The sequence below is a fragment of the Phytophthora infestans genome, genomic scaffold (genome assembly GCF_000142945.1).
Source record: "Phytophthora infestans T30-4 supercont1.234 genomic scaffold, whole genome shotgun sequence".
NCBI lineage: Eukaryota > Oomycota > Peronosporomycetes > Peronosporales > Peronosporaceae > Phytophthora > Phytophthora infestans.
This window is the reverse complement of record NW_003303525.1, coordinates 85,973-91,210: the sequence shown is the minus strand read 5'-3', so window position 1 is coordinate 91,210 and position 5,238 is coordinate 85,973.

Genomic DNA, 5,238 nt, shown 5'->3' with positions numbered 1-5,238 from the left:
CGACAGCCTGCCTCCGGATCGAGGCGTGTGTCATGAGATTGACCTGGTTCCTGGAACCAAATACTGAGTAACAAGGCAATGGCCTTTGTCGAAAGAGCAGTGTGACGTCATTGACGCATTCTTCCGTGCGAAGCACGAGGCAGGGATGGTGCGTGAGAGTAAGTCTCCGCACGTGACACCCACGTTCTGTGTCAGAAAGCCGAACGGCAAGTGGCGCATTGCTCATGCTTTTAACAAGCTAAATGCGGCCACTATCCCGGCGCAAACGCCGATTCCTCGCAATGATGTTCTGCAGAACAACATGGTAGGCTGTGCGTTGTACAGCGCGCTCGACTTGGTCGATGGCTACTACCAATTGCTCATGAGAACGAGCGACATTCCGCTGACAGCGGTGAGTACTCCGAGCGGTATGCTCTGGGAGTGGCTGGTCATGCCCCAGGGGCTGTCGAACGCACCAGCAACGTTCAATCGTCTTGTGACGCAGTTGTTTAGGCCCCACCGGGCGTACGCTCAGACGTACTTTGACGATATATTCGTCCATAGTCGTGCTGAGCACGGAAAGTCAGACGTGGAAAACCACATTGACCACTTGCGAGCGGTGCTCGAGTGCATGCGCACTAATAAGTTGTATGCCAACTTGGATAAGTGCGTCTTTGGCGCGGAGGAAATACCTTTCCTCGGGTGCTTCATTGGGAAGCGTGGCTTAAGGGCAGATCCTGCCAAAGTCAAGGCCATAGTGGACTTGCCGGTTCCCAAGAACCAAAAGGACTTACGCAAGTGGCTAGGCTTAGCCAATTACTTGCACAAGTACAGCGCAAACTACGCGGAGATGGCTCGGCCATTATCAGATCTCCTTAAGAAGGACGCACCATGGTGCTGGAACGTCGAGCACGACGGAGCCTTTGAGGCTGCGAAGGAGAGCCTTCTCCAGGCTCCGATCCTTGCGCTACCGGACCCGGATAGTCCGTTTAGCGTCGTCTGTGACGCCTCCGATTTTGCAATCGGTTGTGCTTTACTACAAGCAGACGCCGAAGGGCGTGAACGCGTGATCGAGTTTGAGTCTCGCCAGCTCAAAGCTGCAGAGAAGAACTATCCAGTTCATGACAAAGAGCTACTCGCAATGAAGTATGCTCTAGTCAAATTCAGGGTACACCTGCTAGGCTCTAAGCCTTTTGTGATCTTTACTGATCATGCGTCGTTACGCACTGCGACACAGTCGCCTCATCTCTCTCAGAGAATGGCAAGATGGCTTTCCTTCTTTGCCGAGTATAACTTCGAGGTGAAGTACAAGCCGGGGCGGCTTAATGTAGTGACCGATGCGCTCTCGCGCAGGCCGGACTACGAGTTAGCTCATGTCACGACAGTGACGTCGTCAGTGCCTGACTTGATACGCGGAGCGTATGCACAAGACGACATGTGCGTAGCGCTGCTACGGGCTCTTGGGAGCGAAGAGTTTCTAGACTCTGACAAAGAATTGTCTGGGCGCTTACGCGCGAGGCTGCATCGATACTCGCTCGATGGCGGCCTGCTGTACTACAGCACCGACGCTGAGGATAACCCTCGTGTAGTCGTTCCTCATGATGAGGATCTCAAGTATCGAATCCTCTATGAGGTTCATGATACGCCCGTGGGCGGGCACTTAGGTCGGGAGAAGACCTACGGCTCGGTGAGCACGATGTACTGGTGGCCCAAAATGTATAAGTGGGTCGGCACCTATGTACGCACGTGTGAGACGTGTCAACGGACGAAGTCCGCGCCGAGCACGGCAGCGCCATTGGCGAGTTTGCCTGTCCCCAAGGGATGTTGGCAGTCCATGAGTATGGACTTTGTGTTTGGCCTTCCCAAGGACAAGGCAGGAAACACGGGTATTGTGGTCTTTGTAGACCGATTGAGCAAGATGGCTCATTTAGCGGCGGTGCCGGACACCATAGATGGTGAAGGTACAGCTTTGCTGTTTTTAGACCGAGTCTTTCGCCAACATGGCTTGCCTGAGGCAATTGTCTCGGATCGAGACCCGCGCTTCACCGCGAAGCTCTGGACGTCCCTCTTCAGAGTGCTTGGCAATCGGTTGGACATGTCCACGGCGGATCATCCGCAGACCGATGGTCAAACCGAACGCGTGAATCGCGTTGTGGAGGATATCCTCCGAAGCGTATGCGCTGAGGCGCCAAAACGCTGGAGCCAGATGCTCCCACTCGTTGAGTTCGCATTAAATAATGCAGTGCACGCCTCGACAGGCTACACTCCGTTCTATGTGAACGGCTTGGTTAACCCTCGCGTCCCATTGACGCCCCCACGCAGTGGCTCAGGGCTTGATGGGGGAGGGATAGCCGAGCGGCTAGCTGATGTCAGCCCTGTTGCGGTTCGCAAGCAAGTCGATGACTTTGTCTCTTTGAGACTAAGCGTAATGCGTCAAGTACGCGACGCTATGGCTGAAAGCCAAGACATGCAAAAAGAACATGCAGATGCCAAAGGCAGACGCAATGAAGAAAGGTTTGAGGTCGGAGACCTAGTTTTAATAAATGCCAAAAACCTACCTACTCATGCAGTGTCTGCAGTCTTTAAGACAAAATTGAGACCACGGTTCATAGGGCCGTTCAAGGTCGTGGCCAAGAAGGGCCTAGCGTATACGCTTAACCTTCCGAAGAAGATGCGCACGCATCCAGTTTTCTACGTTGGCTTACTCAAGCCGTATCAGAACCCTGCTCAGGTGAGCGCGGAGGCGTTGGCGCCAACGGTGGCTGGTCCACGACAGGCTGCGCAGCAGCGGGAGGCCGAACCACGGCGGGCTGAGCGACAGCAGGTGGCGGGGCCACAAGACGCAACAGCAAGTCGATCTGACCTTGCAGCTGAGCGACTTGACGCTCAAGGTCCGCGACTCGGTTCTGAACCGACTGTGGTTGTTCAAACCAGTCCACGCGGTGGTTCGTCTCATCGAGACCATCTGCAAGGCGACTCAGAGAGTCAGTCGTATCATGGAGATACCGGTTCAGGGAACCCACACGCTGCTCCAGCGCGAACACGTCGCTGCGACTCGCGACGCGAGAGTCCAGCTGAGGCTCGGCCTCCTCCTGCTCTGCTCGATGAGCACGGCGAGCTCCACTTCCATGTGGAACGCCTGATGGCGAGGCGCATGCGCCAGGGTCGTACTCAGTACCTTGTGAAATGGAGGGGTTATCCTCACTCACAAAACTCTTGGGAGTTTGAGGTTGTCCTCAGCAGGACTGCCCTGACGTCGTCGACGCTTTTGATCGGGCACACTCACTGCCCCGCCGCTACGGCGTACGACCGCGTCGTCAGGCGCCGAGCGCTTCCCGCCGCTAGAACGCGGGGATGACAGGTCGGTGGCTGAGCTCAAGCCCCGACCAGTGGCTGGAGCAGCCGGCTCATAGGAATGAGCGGTGCTCGCAGCATGAGCAAGAGGTGGTGACGCCTCGAGGTGATGGGGACGGGGTCCCAGTGTCCGTCGACGTGCTTTCGACTTAGCGAAGTCTAAGCGCAAACGTCTCTCAAGACGAATATCAGTTTCAGAGAAACTTGCTCGAAGAGCATTGTAGGAGGGGAGCCGTCGAGCTCCCTCCACCCAGCTTCGGAATTGTGCTTCATAAGCACGCTGGGATTCCCCAGGGTTGAGAACAACCGGAATGGTTCGCATGGAGGGAACCGGTTGGCGGTTGAGCTGCATATGCAGGCGCGCCTGGTACTCCTGGGGAGTTGTGACTTGTGGAGTCAGATATCGCTCTCGGAGCCGGTGCCGTTGCACTTGCTCATCAGCAGTCGAGGCCGCAGGCCCACACGTGTACGTGTTCAGCGGCTGCTGCGCCGCGAGGCGGCGCGCTTCGGCAGGGTTCCGCGGCTGGAAGCCGTAGTCACGGCGTGACGTTAGAACAAGTGGTCGGACACAGGTCGGAACGACTGCGAGCGCTGCTCATTGGACAACTGACGGCCTTGGGCCTCGTCCAGGTCATTCGTAATGACGTTGTGATCGTATCGATCTTCCTCGTCATACCGCGACGATAGCGGTGGCGCATCGCGCAGCGCGCGAATCGGATTCGAACGTTCAGAGAATGGATGCGGTGTCCGCAGGTCTCTTCTTGTTTGAGATCGCGCCGTCGAGCGGCTAGAACTCACAGAGGAAGCTGGGGAAGACGCGGCACCAGTGTGCGACCTCGGAGAGGTTGGGCTGGAGTAATCCTCACTACCCATGGGCTCGTCGTAGTCGACTTCGCCCTCTTCAAGTTCCGAGAACAGAACATCGTTCCCTCTGGGCGGCGCCCGCGGCTCCGACGAGCTTTGAGCTTTGCTCTCTTCTTGTTGACGGCTCATGGAGCGTTGACCGTGTCGACGGCGATACGCTTGGTGGTACTCTGCCACAGAAAGAGACGAAGATGCTCTTGGAGCAGTTGCGGAGCGCAGTTGGGGGTCTGGGATCGACGAGGCAGGGGAGACGCGACGCGCTGGAGACGTTGGGCCGTGGGCCGGAGTGGAAGTGCCAGGCATCAAGGATGCGAACGCGTTTGTGAGCTCGTGGAGCTGCAGAACGCAGAGGTGAGGCCTAGTGACCTCCGTCGTCTTGACAAAACGTGACCTCGCTGAGGAAAGTTCGAGAACGGAATGTTCTCATCTTAGTGAGGGAGAGTGTAACGGGGTTACATGATGTGGAACACACAGGGGTACGGAGTATCCGGAGAGTTAACAAACTCTCAGTACATAAGTTGGAGAGCTAACAAGGTCCCTCAGTACGTTGGCTGAAGGCCACACGTTATGCATTTGATTAGGTTTAACTATGCTAGATAGTTAAAGAGATACATTTACCCCTAGGCGGCTTGGCCGCAATAATAGTAAATAAAACACTTCTGGTTTTGAAGCATAAAAGTTAAGGTATTAACTTTGAGCCCTGGTCTTGGGCTGTAAGTGTCCTTTGGATAAGGAGCTTGGTATTAGTGACTCTTTGAGTCGAACGTCTTCTTCTGACGCTAAAGCTACGGCAGCCCCGCTGCACTTGGTAGCACTTGTAGTCAATCGCGCTCCTGAGTCGGTTGACTATATCCTCTGCGAGGATGGAACACCCCGTGCTCGCGAATTTGCCCCCGGCGCAGCAGGACGCGCTTACTAAGCTTATGTCCTTGCTTGGCCCGGAGGGCGTGGCTCATCTTGCATCGCAAGGTCCAGAGGCGGTCACTGCCAGGCTGGAATTGTTCTCCCGCTACGAGAGCGCGCTCTTGGAGCATGTCCAAG